The following is a 15,957-nucleotide window of genomic DNA, read 5'->3' as shown; positions in this document are numbered from 1 at the left end:
CAGTCGCGGTTCCAGCGATTTCCGTTCGCGGATTAGTCGATCCATCTTGGTGGATTTTGTGCACTTATTGTTCATAGTCACTGATCGTTTTACACCTCACTTGTTCTGCACCACTGAGATGCCAAATGGCAGAAGCACTCGGGGCCGATACGGCGGCGACGGGGCCAAATTACGGGCACAAGCGGTCACAGAAAACGCGGTTCGCGGCGAATTTTTCGCGATCCGGCACGAAGGACCATATGTAAGCGTGAGGGTCCGAAAAAGCGCGCGGAAACGGTTCACAAGGCGGACAAACTACCGGCGAACTTGGGGGAACCGGGATCGAATTAAAAGACGCGTGTTACTTTAACAATTCAATTCGTACTACTATATTTGGCTATTCATATGGGGGGTTTATATAGTTCAGCAAAACAAAAGGCTGAAGGCCTAGAAGATTCTCTATGCAAATCAAATGGAGGAAAGAGACAGAGATTTGGGATGCTGCAATCGGCGGTTGCATTATTCTCTGGGCAAATGAGATATACTTTTTTCTGCTGCTGCTGCGAGTAGGGTAGCGCCCCTCATTCTCCACCAACCAGAGTTTAAAATTTTCATTTTCAGTGAGTGAAATTCAACGTGAATTTTGAAGATTCTCAACTGAGGGATCAAAATAAAATTAATTTTGGTGAATGAATTTTCTCACTGTTTCATTCATTTTTTCTATCACTGACAATTTTCACTGAGAAATATAACCTGACCGTAAATCTCGAATATTTTTCCAATCGCCTCAAAACTTGTGTATAGTAGTTAATTACAATACTAATTATTTGCTCTATTTGTCCATTAAGTCGGATTTTGCTTCTGTTAACAGAAATTGGACATTTTACGACGTGCGAAAAAATATTCATGACAGAGAATTGAATGAAAAAAGAGAGTCATTCAGCTGACAATGATTGTGGCCCAGCACGAATGAAAAAATGAGAATGTCATTCTTCACTTTCAGCCTTCGATTTTTTTACACACTGCCACCAACCGATCACGCATCACTGCATATCACCCATCACGATGAAAGCTGTTCCAAGCTCGCGTGTGTTGCCGCAGCTCTGGTAGATGGTATGATTATAGATGGTATGATTACCTCTAAACGTTCGCACCATGGATCCTGCCCAACACACCTCCTGCAGCGCTACGATGCCGAACCCGCGGTCCTTCAATAGATCGGCGAGTATGCGGGTGCTCCCAATAAAGTTGAGAGATCGGCAGTTCCACGTACCGAGTTTCCAATCGCAAGTCCTTTTTGCTCACTGGGATCGTTGCCGTTGATCTCGGTTCGTATTATTCTGTTGCTGATTTTCCTTTACTATGTTTTTTTTTTATGGCTGGCTCGTAGTGCCTGACTCCAACCCCGTACTTTCCGGAGGGCCATAGTGCACAGATGAGCTTAGAGTCCTTCCCTGGCACTCGGACGTTGATCAGCCACCCCTAACATGGCGATCACATGCTGTTGTAAGCCGCTCCTCCTGGAGAACAGACGCTTGGTTTGCCGAAGCAAGCCTCCCCTTCCCAGTTAGCCTACGACCAAATTTCCCACCGGGGTTGGTTATCCGATCTTCCCTAAGGTTGCTCATAGTTTCCGGCTGGTACCACGAGGAAGTAGGGATGGGGAGTTGCTGGAAAGCGGCTAGTTTATCACAATGGGATCTGAATTAAAATTGTACCTACTCTTTAAATTTATAAAACGAATGAAACTAGTTAGAATTCAAACCAATTGACTTGGTTTTTTATTACATAGTTATATACTTTACGTATCTTACAATGTCTCAAAAGTTAAGCCAATTGTGAATAACTAACACTGAGAAAGATTACAATTGGTAGTCGAAATACGCATATTTGTCAAAGGATAAGTATTAGAGGGTGGAATTAACAGATACAAAACTGATTACATTCACTCAAACAAAAAAAAAACAAATCAATTAGTTTAAAATTTACTGAGTTCTAGTAGCAAGTGCCAAAAATAGGTCCCCCTACCCAAATGGATTTGGACTCTATTAGTGATCCGTTGAGCAAAAATCACTAGAAGTGTAATTTGATCGTATATGTATACTGATCTAGTGCATTGTCAGCTTCCTTAGTTCGCAAGTAAACCAATATCTGACACAAATCGAATAACCGAAGCACAAGAGGAAAAAATCGAAATAACTTTTCGGGAGGCGTTCCCAGAGGAAGAACCCCAATGGAGACGCACTGACGGGACACGCAAACCGATCCAAATCTCAAACAAACGGAACGAAATCGAAGAACCTACCGAGCCGCGTTTTTTTATCTCATAATATTAATCAAATTAGAGCACCTCTCGGTTTCTCCGCGGTGTGTATGTGCGCTCTCCCTGGAAGTAGCGATGCTATTCATTCATTTCGGGATCTCTGATATAATTTTCGAAGGGTCAATATCGCCGAAAGTGATTTCTATTTTTTTTTTCGTTGTAGGTACCACCACGTTCGAATCGTCCGATCCGCTGGATTCCACTACTGTTTCGGTTGTCTACCGGTTGATTCAAGGCTATTCACGGCGTCTTCTTGGCCCGGTCAGGCGCGGCGTGGGGAGGTTTTCTTTTTCCGATTTATTTTGAGATTTGTCTATAGGAGTACGCCAGAGGAAAAATATTGAGGCTAGGCTTTTCGATCTCTGGCTGCGTAGCTGAAACGTTGTTATTATACCTTCCGGGTTCATTCATGTTTTTATTTCGACGAATTTGTGCACATCTCTTTCTTTCGAACGCCTTTCGTTCCAAGAGGAGTAGGCACAGGCTTGTTGTATAAGGTGATGAAAATGCAATGGACTCTAAACAATTCTTTACCGAGTACTCGGAAACGCAATTGTCCAAAAAACGGAACAGTTGCATATCAAATGGTACGAAGTTCCACAATCACAACTATCAAATGCAAATGAATCAACTTGCTGAATATTCGCCGAGTCGACAGTAGCCAGTCAATGCTTTGACCAGCATGCTGAATTCTGATTAGAATGATTTGTAGATACACTACCCGTCATAAGTACGGACTCACAAAAAGTATTGCAACAATATTGCATCACCCTGACTCACCTCGATATTCTTAAAAACCAGAACACCTATAAAAATGCCGCCTTCAGAAAAGTTGTTGCCTTTGGGCTTCTGAATAACTTTGCTGAAGACAGCATCTTTGTAAGTCCTAAGGTGAGTCAATGTGATGCAATATTGTTGCAATACTTTTTGTGAGTCCGTACTTATGACGGGTAGTGTACGTCGCCACCCTTAGAGATGGCTCTGTACAATACATTTTTATTTGTCGACATGACTCCAAACTATTCCAGCATTGTTTGTGCTGACTGGCAGCCCAGGTGTCGATCTGGAGCTTTACCCAACACTTCGATACCGGAATAGCTGGCTCAAGGCCAATGAAGTCATGTGATGCTTCATTGCGAACTAACTCATCATCCATTTCATTTCCAGCGATGAAACAATGGCCAGATACCCATACAAGACGATCAGCATTTGCTGAATTCAGCTTTTCGATTTTAATTCGACAAGCGTTAACAAATTTCAACCTATAGCTGGCCGAATCAAGTGCTTTAATGGCAGCCGGGCTATCACTTTGCCCATCACGTGTGGTTTCGCATGTAAGAACAAAGATTTCGGCCTGAAAAATGGTGCAGTATCTACCAAGTGAGTAAGGCTGATGTAGTAAGGCTACACGAGAATGTACACCAGCACCAGCTCGACCTTCGAAAAGAGAACTATCAGTGTACTTACGATGCCGTCTAAAATATTTCTCTCCAGGTAACCAGATGTCCACTCTTCCCGGGAAGAGAATTTCGTGGAAAATGTTCTATATGGAAAACTACAAGCGATTGCAAGGTCACTTCTAGCAAGGATAACTTTTTCCCAATTCAACAAAAGTGGGAAATACTTAGATTTTGCAATGATTTTGTTTAATCGACTGACTTCACTGAAACTGGAAACATTTTTACAGAGGTTTTTTTCCAGCCGGATCGTTTAGCAGACCGGGGAGCTTTCTTGTAGGCCTTGCGAGCCGACCTGAAAGCCTCTGATCCAGCTGAACGTCGTCTGTTCCAACTCTTTCTATATTGTTTCCTGAGCATCGCCAGACCAGAGTTCCACCAAGAGGAACCTCGTGTGATCTTCACAGACCGTAGAAAATGTCGATTTTAGCGTTACGTAATAAATGGATGCTGCCTTACGAATGTAAGGTTCTAGGACTAAAGCCACTTGGGCTATACTGCCGTAATTCTGCAAAGTGACGTAAGCGCCATTCAAAATGTCGATATTTTTTGGTATATTATATATGATATATGTAAAAATAACACTGTGGTATGCCTGCTGTGGGCACGGTAAAGGCTGGGTATGCTGCGCAATTCAGATCCCATTGTGATCCACTAGCCTCTGCCCAGCAACTCCTATCCCTACCTCCACGCGGTACCGGCCGGAAACTATGAGCAACCTTAGGGAAGATCGGGTAACCAACCCCGGTGGGAACTTTGGTCGTAGGCTGACAGGAAAGGGGGGGTTTGCTTTGGCAAACCTGAGCGTCTGTTCTCCAGGAGGAGCGGCTCACATCAGCGTCTGATTCCCATGTTAGGGGCGGCTGATTTACGTCCGAGTGCCAGGGAAGGACTCTAAGCTCAACTGTGCACTATGGTCCTCCGGAAAGTAGGGGGTTGGTGTCAGGCCCTACGAGCCAGCCGTAAAAAACCATTGTAACGGAAAATCAGCAACAGAATAATACGAACCGAGACCAACGGCAACGACCCCAGCGAACAAAAAGGACTTGCGATTGGAAACTCGGTACGTGGAACTGCCGATCTCTCAACTTCATTGGGAGCACCCGCATACTCGCCGATCTACTGAAGGACCGCGGGTTCGGCATCGTAGCGCTGCAGGAGGTGTGTTGGATAGGATCCATGGTGCGATCGTTTAGAGGTTATCATACCATCTACCAGAGCTGCGGCAACACACGCGAGCTGGGAACAGCTTTCATCGTGATGGGTGATATGCAGAGGCGCGTGATCGGTTGGTGGCCGATCGACGAAAGAATGTGCAGGTTGAGGATCAAGGGCCGATTCTTCAACTTCAGCATAATAAACGTGCACAGCCCACACTCCGGAAGTACTGATGATGACAAGGACGCATTTTACGCGCAGCTCGAACGCGAGTCACGGTGTGTCTGGTAGAAGAAATTTATTACAAAAAAATAGGCATCGCTAATTTTTACGTTACGTGAAAGTTGACGCTTCTAGCTTTCATTCAAGCCCAACATCGAAATATTCCATCGGGGGAACTTTTTCATACAAAAATTGGGTATGTTTGTTAAGTAGAAATAGGGATTAATTTGGAACCGTTCATTTTGTATGGGGAAAAACAGTATTCTGAAAAAGTTGTTCGAGATCCCTCGGTGGATTTTTTTGAGGGACCGTGCAAATGAAAGCTGAAAGCCTCTATTTTTGAATAGCGAAAAATTTGACGATGCCTATTTTTTTGTTATAAACCTTTCCCATACACACGCCGTGGAGTACGATCGCTGCCCAAGCCACGACGTCAAGATCATCATAGGAGATTTGAACGCTCAGGTAGGCCAGGAGGAGGAATTCAGACCCACAATTCGTAAGTTCAGCGCCCACCAGCAGACGAACGAAAACGGCCTACGACTCATTGATTTCGCCGTCTCCAAAAATATGACCATACGTAGCACCTTTTTCCAACACAGCCTCCCTTATCGTTACACCTGGAGATCACCACAGCAGACGGAATCTCAAATCGACCACGTTCTGATTGACGGACGGCACTTCTCCGACATTATCGACGTCAGGACCTATCGTGGCGCCAACATCGACTCCAACCACTATCTGGTGATGGTCAAACTGCGCCCAAAACTCTTCGTCATGAACAATGTACGGTACCGGCGACCGCCACGGTACAACCTAGAGCGACTGAAGCAACCGGATGTCGCCTCAGCATACGCGCAGAATCTCGAAGACGCGTTGCCAGACGAGGGCGAGCTCGATGAGGCCCCTCTAGAGGACTGCTGGAGTACAGTGAAAGCAGCCATCAACGACGCAGCCGAGAGCACCATCGGGTACGTGGAACGGAATCGACGGAACGAATGGTTCGACGAAGAGTGCAGAACGGTTTTGGAGGAGAAGAACGCAGCGAGGGCGGTAATGCTGCAGCAAGGGACTCGACAGAACGTGGAACGTTACAAACAGAAGCGGAAACAGCAGACCCGCCTCTTTCGGGAGAAAAAGCGCCGCCTGGAAGAAGCGGAATGTGAAGAAATGGAACTGCTGTGCCGTTCCCAAGAAACACGGAAGTTCTATCAGAAGCTCAACGCATCCCGCAACGGCTTCGTGCCGTGAGCCGAAATATGCAGGGATAAAGACGGAGGCCTCTTGACGGACGGACGTGAGGTGATCGAAAGGTGGAAGCAGCACTTCGATCAGCACCTGAACGGCGTCGAGAACGTAGGCACGGGAGCCCACGGCAACGGAAGACACGACGACACCAGTGCAGCGGAGGACGGAAATGAACCAACTCCCACGCTGAGGGAAGTTAAGGATGCCATTCACCAGCTCAAAACCAACAAAGCAGCTGGTAAGAATGGTATCGCAGCTGAACTCATCAAGATGGGCCCAGAAAAGTTGGCCACCTGTCTGCATCGGCTGATAGTCAGGATCTGGGAAACCGAACAGCTACCGGAGGAGTGGAAGGAAGGGGTAATCTGCCCCATTCACAAGAAAGGCGACCATTTGGAATGTGAGAACTTCAGGGCGATCACTGTTTTGAATGCTGCCCAGATGGATACTGTGCGGTCGATACTGTCGTATGCCGCCTTGGAATCGATGAACAGGTGGTGCGTTGGGACCTGGTGTTCATGGCACTTCTGGAGGATTTGCCGTACGGTGAAGATCTGGTCCGTTGTCGACCGGCCGTCGATGAAACTGGCTTGGTAACTTCCCACGAACTCATTTACTTTAGATGAAAGACGACGGAAGATGATCTGAGATAGCACTTTGTAGGCGGCATTCAAAATGGTGATGGCTCGAAAGTTCTCACACATTAACTTGTCGCCTTTCTTGTGGATGGGACAGATTATCCCTTCCTTCCACTCCTCCGGTAGCTGTTTGATTTCCCAGATCCTGACTACTAACTGGTGCAGACAGGTGGTCAACTTTTCCAGGCCCATCTTGATGAGCTCTGCTGCGATATCGTCCTTACCAGCCGCTTTGTTGTTTTTGAGCTGGTGGACGGCATCCTTAACTTCCCTTAGCGTGGGAGTTGATTCGTTCCCGTTCTCTGTTGCACCATCATAGTCATTTCCTCCGCTGCTTTGATCCCCCGTGCCTACATTCTCTTCGCCATTCAGGTGCTCGTCGAAGTGCTGCTTCTACCTTTCGATCACCTCACGTTTGTCCGTCAGGAGGCTCGCGTCCTTATCCCTGCAGATTTCGGCTTGCGGCACGTAGCCTTTTCGGGATGCGTTGAGCTTCTGGTAGAACTCACGTGTTTCTTGCGAACGGCGCAGCAGTTCCATTTCCTCACACTCCGCTTCTTCCAAGCGGCGCTTTTTCTCCCGGAAAAGACGGGTCTGCTGCTTCTGCTTCTGTCTGTATCGCTCCACATTCTGTCGGGTCGGGTTCCAGCATTACCGCTCGCGCTGCGTCCTTCTCCTCCAGAACCGCTCTGCACTCCTCGTCGAACCTATCGTTTCGTCGACTCCGTTCCACGTACCCGATGGTGCTCTCAGCTGCGTTGTTGATGGCTGTCCGGCAACGCTGCCTCGAGATTCTGCGCGTATGCGGTTGCTTCAGTCGCTCTAGATCGTACCGGGGCGGCCGCTTAATAACGTTAATAACGGAGAGTTTTGGGCGCAGTTCAACTATCATCAGGTAGTGATCAGAGTCGATATTAGCGCCACGATAGGTCCTGACGTTGATAATGTCGGAGAAGTGCCGTCCATCAATCAGAACGTGGTCGATTTGCGATTCCGTTTGTTGTGGTGATCTCCAGGTGTGCCGATACGGGAGGCTGTGCCGGAAGAAGATGCTACGAATGGCCATGTTCTTGGAGGCGGCGAAATCGATGAGGCGTGGGCCATTTTCGTTCGTCAGCTGGTGGGCGCTGAACTTTCCAATCGTCGGTCTGAATTCCTCCTCCTGGCCTACCTGAGCGTTTAGGTCCCCTATGATGATCTTGACGTCGTGGTTTGGGCAGCGATCGTACTCGCGTTCGAGCTTCGCGTAAAATGCGTCTTGTCATCATCAGTGCTTCCGGAGTGAAGGCTGTTCACGTTTATTATGCTGATGTTGAAGAATCGGCCCTTGATCCTCAACCTGCACATTCTTTCGTCGATCGGCCAACCGATCACGCGCCTCTGCATCTCGCTAATCACTATAAAAGCTGTTCCCAGCTCACGTGTGTTGCCGCAACTCTGGTAGATGGTATAATTACCTCTAAACGTTCGCACCACGGATCCTGTCCAACACACCTCCTGCAGCGCTACGATTCCGAACCCGCGGTCCTTCGGCATATCGGCGAGTATGCGGGTGCTCCCGATGAAGTTGAGAGATCTGCAGTTCCACGTACCGAGCTTCCAATCGCAAGTCCCTTTTCGTCGCTGTGGTCGCCGCCATTGGTATCGGTTCGCATTCTTCTCTTGTTGACTTTTCGGTGCTAGTCTTTTTACGGCTGGCTCGCAGGGCCTGACACCAACCCACTAACCCAAGGAGCTGGGCTTACCTTCCCGGAAGCTACGGGTTCTGCATTGGCATTTCCTCCAACTACATTGCTAGATAGCTAGGCTCAAGTGCCAGTCTTCGCCGGGGGTGTTGTTTTTAATGGACCAGGAAATAATGTTTTATCTGAGCTTCCACCCCCAACGCAAAACCATATATGTAGGTGAAAATTTAAACTTTCAGGGCGTGCACCTGTTGGAACCTAAAACAGCACCGCGCTCGTGCTGTATACAACGAGTGAGATTTTTGTCAGTGTTGTGCTTTTTACAACAGCGCGCGTCTTGAATGGTTAAACTAATCAACAACATCTTCATAGTCCCGCCCTTATTTAGTCACAAGTTTAAGATTATAAAAAGGACAGCTGATTGTTGCGGAGAAACACAAGGTCCACTGCCCCTTTGCTCCGGTTAGCGCAGTAAGAGAAAAATACTGTAGAGGGTGCCCTGATACTCCACAGGCTTCGTTAGCGGCTAGGTTTTTATTGGAGCCCCCTAGCCATTCATTCCTACACAGATCGAAAAAAGAGTGTAAAGTTCTGTGACATATGATGCACATAATTGGAGGGTGGGATATCACTGAAGTTTACATGACATATCATGTAAAATTCATGAAATAGCATGTAAACTTCCATTATATGTTATGTAATTCAGCATGACTCTGAGTTTTTACATGACATATAACGTAAATTTACATTATATATCATGTAAACCATCATAACACTAAGTTTACATTACTAAAATTAAGTTTACATGACGTGTAAATGTCATTATTTTTATCTGTGTAGGCACGGTAAGGATATAACCGCATCACATCATGAATTAGGGGTCACCTCTTTTTAAGACAGTTGAGGCAACCGCTACCAACACTACGCAGCTATCTAGGATGATCGAGAAAAGAAGTTAATATTGATGATCAACTTCATACGGGCTCGAACAACCAACAAATGCCGTTGTCATGAGGCATGGAAAATGGTCCCCGGAACGGCCGGAGGTAGACGAAGGTCTCATGTCGGCACGTCCCTCTGCGATGTAAGCTTAACTCTACCAGATGAACGTCAACGCTGCATGCAGTATCCTGATATTGTCAGTGCATCTGGAACCAGAGCTGGTGTTGATCGCCCGCCTTCCGTGGACACAGGGATTGGTTAAATCATTCAGGAAGCTGATGATGACTTCCTTGGACATAGAGTATCTTCGTGCCTGCCTCACGGTATACTCCGGCAAAATGGTCGTTGGCAGAGAGAGCTCTCAATTAATAACTGAGGAAGTGCTCGTAGAACACTACTACGGAGCTGAGAAGCAGACTTAGTCCCAGTTGGAACGTTACGACAAGAAAAAGATGAAGGAAATTAGCGCGCCATGCTTTGGTTTCTTCCTAGAAGCGCGAGTCACGAAGACCGTCACGAAGACTAGGAAGCGAACTGCACTAGTCCCTCTGCGTAGCAATATCGGGGAGATAATTGATTTAGCGGTTTAGGGCTAGATCGGGAAAGTCAAGAAAGGGTTTCCTTCTTGTTGCTTAGTGGAGAAAAAGTAGAAGTTCCAGGACGACTACAAGATGTTTCAGAGGAGTTTAATGAATGCAGTGGAAAAGGGGGTGGGGCTTCATCTTCTTTTATGGTACTTTAATTGAGGTACTTCAAAAGGAACATAGGAAGGAAATAGGACGCAAAATATTAAAAAAATCTTTCAGCGAAACTTTTTTCTACTAACAAACAGTGGCATTCGCATGATCTGAATGAAGGTAATTATGGAATCAATGATGTTTTAATCCAAGTTAGACGTGATCGCTTACACAATCCCCAAACCAGCGGGCACTCAAAATCAAACATACCTAGCATCGAACCGACGGACCGCGGGGGCTTAATTCTACGATCCCACTCTATTCTATCCCCATCCCCGCAATAAATAAAAAACAGGTTTTCACGTCACTGAAGATGAGTCGTGCTGAACACGGTAGCTGCTGACCGGTAGAGATGGAAATATTTTACTACTAGCCCCGAAATTGGTAATGGACTTTTAAGGTTTGTGTCGTAAAACTGCAAATGGGTTTCGCGTGTGCTCTGTTCAAAGGTAATTCTTCAAATTGCCAAAGGGCTACAGCAGAGCAGCAGCAGCAGCAGCAGCAACAGAGACAGACCTTGAAGCCCACCGGAGGCATCAATCATTTCGGTTCGTGTTTTGCCATAAAGCAAAAACAAAGGAAAACTTTCAAAATTCTGCAGAATGAAAACAGAAATTCAAAACACAAAGAAACCGAGCCATAAAGCCGAACAAATAATTATAACTTTATCTTGTTAAATAGAGAAACGCCACTAAGAACGAGTGCAGAGGGGGTTTTACAATCGGAAGAGCAAATGCAAAGGTCCATCCATCCGATCGGGCCGTTGCCTGGGGGGAATGTTTAATTTTTACAGCGTTTGCTCCCTGCTGCTAAATATTCCAAAATTTGCTTTGTAAAGGTAGCGACTGCGTAGGATCACGAAGAATGTGAACTAGTGAAACTGGAATTCGGTTAATTTCAAAAGCTGACATAATGTATAATCAAATACAAAAATAGCTTTATTATTGTAGTTTTAATGAACAATCAAAATTCAGAAAGAAAAAATAATAAACAAAATTATTAAGTTAAAAATGACCTAGCTATTTTTTAATGTGACGTTTTCTCCGGCAAGGGAAGGGGCCCAGATTCAAGGGGGTGTAAGTGACTATTTTGTCGATTTTGAGCTGAGCATATCAAAAAAATCTTCAAGTTTCAAGCTTTCAGGAACTTTTTTAAAATTCATTTTACGATGATTAAAAAATTACAATGAATCGGCGAAAATTGGGTAGATTTTGAAGCTGCATACACAGGGGTTAGACAAAATTTTAACTTTTCAAAAAATGGTGATATAACTGTAACTTTTTGGAAAGTGCATCAAAACTAAAAACTATTGTTTTACTGTAAGTTGAAAAACTAGTTGTGTATCAATGGCCTAAAATAGAGAAAGATCGGGCTATTCTACATGAAGTTAAAAATATTCTAGAAAAAGTCATAATTATCCGATAGCCAACTTTGAGCTGTTATATCTCTGGATTCAATGAACCAAACGCAATGAAATTTTGAGCGTTCATGACTTATATGATACGCTTTTAAAAACTTTTGACTTAACCTAAAATTGTTAACACGGAAAAAAATTATAGCGATTTGATTATTTTTTCTGGAATAACATCAAATTATTGTAAATTTCAACATTACTTCAAAATTCGAGATGGTAATTATAGATTATTTGAATTCCCTCTAATTGACTTCAATATGAATATGTTTTGAAACAAAGTAACAAAATAACCAGCAATAATTGAAAAAGTAATGGGAAACATATTAAAATTTGACAAATTTACTAAAAAATCACAAAATAAATTAAATTGCTGTAATTTTTATTCATATTAATAATTTCAAACTTTTTTCAAAGACCATTATATGAGTCATAAACGATCAAAGTTTCATTGCATTCGGTTTATTGAATCCGGAAACATAGCAGCTCAAATTTGGCTATCGGATAATTATGACTTTTTTCTGGAATATTTCTAACTTCATGTAGAATAGCCCGATCTTTCCCAATTTTGAACCATTGATATACAACTACTTGATGAACTTACAGTAAAAATTTTAGATTTTTTGATGCATTTTTCAAAAAGTTACAGCTGTTTGACCATATTTTGAAAAGTGAAAATTTTGCCTGTCCCGATCATTTTGTCTATCCCCTGTAGTTTGTATGGGGTGAAAAATTGGTGAAAAACTTTAAACCTCATTTAAACAAAAGTGAGTTTTAATCACTTACACCCTTGTGCTTCTAACACCCTCACATATTAAATAAGGCTTTATGCATTTAAAATCCGGATGCAGATAATCACTTATATCTCTGAGGTGGAATAACAAACAGAAAAGGTTAAGCCAAGGGTTAAGCCCTCAAAACAAAGATAATTTATTGTACAGTGGGTGACCAAAATGTTTGGGATAGGCTTTTTTTTCTCTCTCAAAAAAGTTCAACATGCTGTAACTTGTTATAGAGTGCATCAAAAATTTTCAAATTTTGACTCTTTGTCAACCTATTGTATGCATTGTGTGCATCATTGGTACAAATTTGGGCTCGATTGGTTAATCTTTCGCGAAGCTAGAACCGTTCTCGTAAAACACTAATTTTTAGACAACTATTTTTTGACCTGTCATATCTCGGAGACCAGTGAACCGAATTAAATGAAACTTTTAACGTATCATCAATATATTAATGCTTCAAAATTCTATAAAACATACGTACCGTAATCCGGGGTAACATTGATCAGAATTTTCGATCTTTCTTGAATAATTCTCTTGTTAAAGCAAATGTTACATGTTTTATATTTTTAAAAGAAGTACTGGCCCTCTGAGTTTGTGTTAAGCTACTCGAAAAAGTATTGTAAAACTTTAAAACATGTTTAAAAGGGTTTTTAAATCTAATTTTTGATTGTGTTGATTTGGGGTAACATTGATCATGTCAGTGATCAATGTTCATTTGTGTTGAAAATACCCTTACTAACTAAATTCGGGGTCGCTGATTTCGAATATGTTGTCTAAATACTTACAAATAATGTACTTTTTAAGTTATTTTAGAATTAAAATCCTCTAAACCACGAATAACGCCTAAAGGTAGGCAAAGGCTTAAGGAATTGATAGTCGACTTTTAATAAATCGTAAATTTTACTGAAGAATAGCATTTTCATAAAAGTTTCGTTTATTAAATCCAACTCTAGGATATCATATTGAAGTAATACAGTGATTTCGAACCTCATATTATATCTAGTATTCACGCCAAGCATGAATGTTTGACAGTGTATCTCATTGCGTTACGAAACACAGTTATGGAAAAATCGGTTTAATTCAATGTTTATGAAAATCAATTTTCATAAATTGTATGTCATTTAATAGCTAAATGATAGCAGATTACGATATACCATTCCATAGTAGAAACTGATTCAATGTAAAATGCTTGTTTGAACATTTCATGAGGTGGGTCAAGCCGATCAATGTTACCCCGCTGATCAATGATACCCCGGATTACGGTACCGTAAACCGGGGTCAAATTGATCAGCGGAGTGAAATTGATCACTTGGGTACTACATTGTAATTACATACCAGGAACTTCTAATCGTCGCAATGATTTCAAATTTCTTACTTTACTTAGTTCATAGATGTCTAGGGATAAGTTTAATCTATTAAATTTTTAGAAAAAAGTTAGTTTTGCCTTATTTTTTTAAAGAATTTGCAATGTATTTCTCACTTAGCTGAAATCATTGCTTCTAAACAATCGATTGCCACTAGGACTTCCCGTAATTTTTTTGTTCTAACATTTTTGTGGAGCCTTGGTTGGAAAGTTATGAAGCTATTCTGAATATGAAAAAGTTTAAAAAAAGTTCTTTTTTGACGAAAAAGTCATTTATTGTAACATAAATCACTTATTTCAAAGGAAATTGCCTACCTTTAGGCGTTAAGGGAGATATTTAAAAATTTAATTTGAAATTTTAAGTGTCAAATCCACTAGTTGTAAGAGTTTTGACGCGATATTCGAGCAAAATTAAGTGGATAAGGAAATTTTTCTTTTTAACCGATGCTTAATTGTACACTGATCAATTTCGCCCCAAAGTGGCATCTTCAATTTTTTGATTTTTGAAATAATTTAACTAAAAGTTAAAATTTGATGAACAAAATTCTGTCACATGGTTTTATGGAGCTCCACTGGGTACTGATTTTACAGAAATTCTTTTGGCAATATTTTGATTGCCACTAATGTTATCCGCAAAAGTTGTTTTATAGTGATCAATTTGACCCCGGATTACGGTACTTTTCAAATGTTGAAAGAAGTTATGATGTAATGACACTTTTAGGATCTTTCTCGTAAAAATGTAAATTTTTCACATCTATGTCATTGAGTTTTATTTTTGATATCCAAAGATTTCCTACTTCTGTTCTTAAGATATCTATCATAAGATATATTAGAGCCCATTTAGATGAAAGGAAGAACACATGTAGTATTTTTTGTGCGGTATTGTAAATTTGATTAATTTTCCTCTATATGGGTGAAAATGGTAAATCATCAAAACTTTTTTCAACGTTCAAAAAGTACATATGTTATGAAACATTTTCAAGCATTAATATTTTATTGATAATCACTCAAAATTTCATTAAATTCGGTTCACTGGTCTCCGAGATATGACAGCTCAAAAATTAGCTGTCTAAAAAATAGTGTTTTACGAGAACGGTTCTAGCTTTGCGAATGATTAACCAATCGAGCTCCAACTTTGTACCGATGATGCACATATAATAGGTTGACAAACAGTCAAAATTTGAGAATTTTTGATGCACTTTGAGAAAAGTTACAGCATGTTGAAATTGTTTTATGAGCGAAAAAAAAGTTGCCTATCCCAAATATGTTGGCCACCCCCTGTAGTTTTATGGAAAAATATCATTGAAATTATGTGAAATAATTTTTCCTACATTTTCTCAATTTTTCCGTGTTAACTTTCTTAAAAATCTGCACAATGCTAGTAAATTTTTGCATCAATCCCTTCAGCGTATTTCTCTCACAATCGGGTCATCTCTGTAGTGTCTTGAGACCCTCTACCAGTCTGATTAGGAATCCAAAGAAACTTTACCAAACATTTCTCTTCTGGTGAAACTAAGGGCAATTCAGTGAATTCCAAGGAGGTGAAATTTGACTATTTTTTCGTTAATAAACACTATCCATCCATGAAGATATCACTGAACATCTCCAGATGTCGTGACAGCTCGTCAAACCCAAGTAACAATAAATGCTGAACAGTGAGAGAATAAGCTGAACATTGGCTGGTTGATGATGGCAGTGGCTTAATACAATGACAGCTTAATATTAGTCTGAAGTATTGCTTGTTCAAACTTTTCAATCAGCAATACATAGATAGCTGAATATCGAGTGAATAGAATATTATTAATCTCTTTAACCAGCTTTGAAACCTTCACCAATATGCAGAATTAATCATCTGGTGTTCAACCTTTAATCAAATAATTTTTGACAGCTGACCTAAGCAGTGTTTTTACAGAGTCCACATACTCCACATAGCTTCTTCAGCCTCAATACAGCTTTAGTTCATCTTATGTTCTTGATTATTCAGACACAACAAGCATTGCTCTCGTTTTCGA

Source organism: Aedes albopictus, chromosome 2 (genome assembly GCF_035046485.1).
Source record: "Aedes albopictus strain Foshan chromosome 2, AalbF5, whole genome shotgun sequence".
Taxonomy (NCBI): domain Eukaryota; kingdom Metazoa; phylum Arthropoda; class Insecta; order Diptera; family Culicidae; genus Aedes; species Aedes albopictus.
This window is presented reverse-complemented; position numbering follows the sequence as displayed.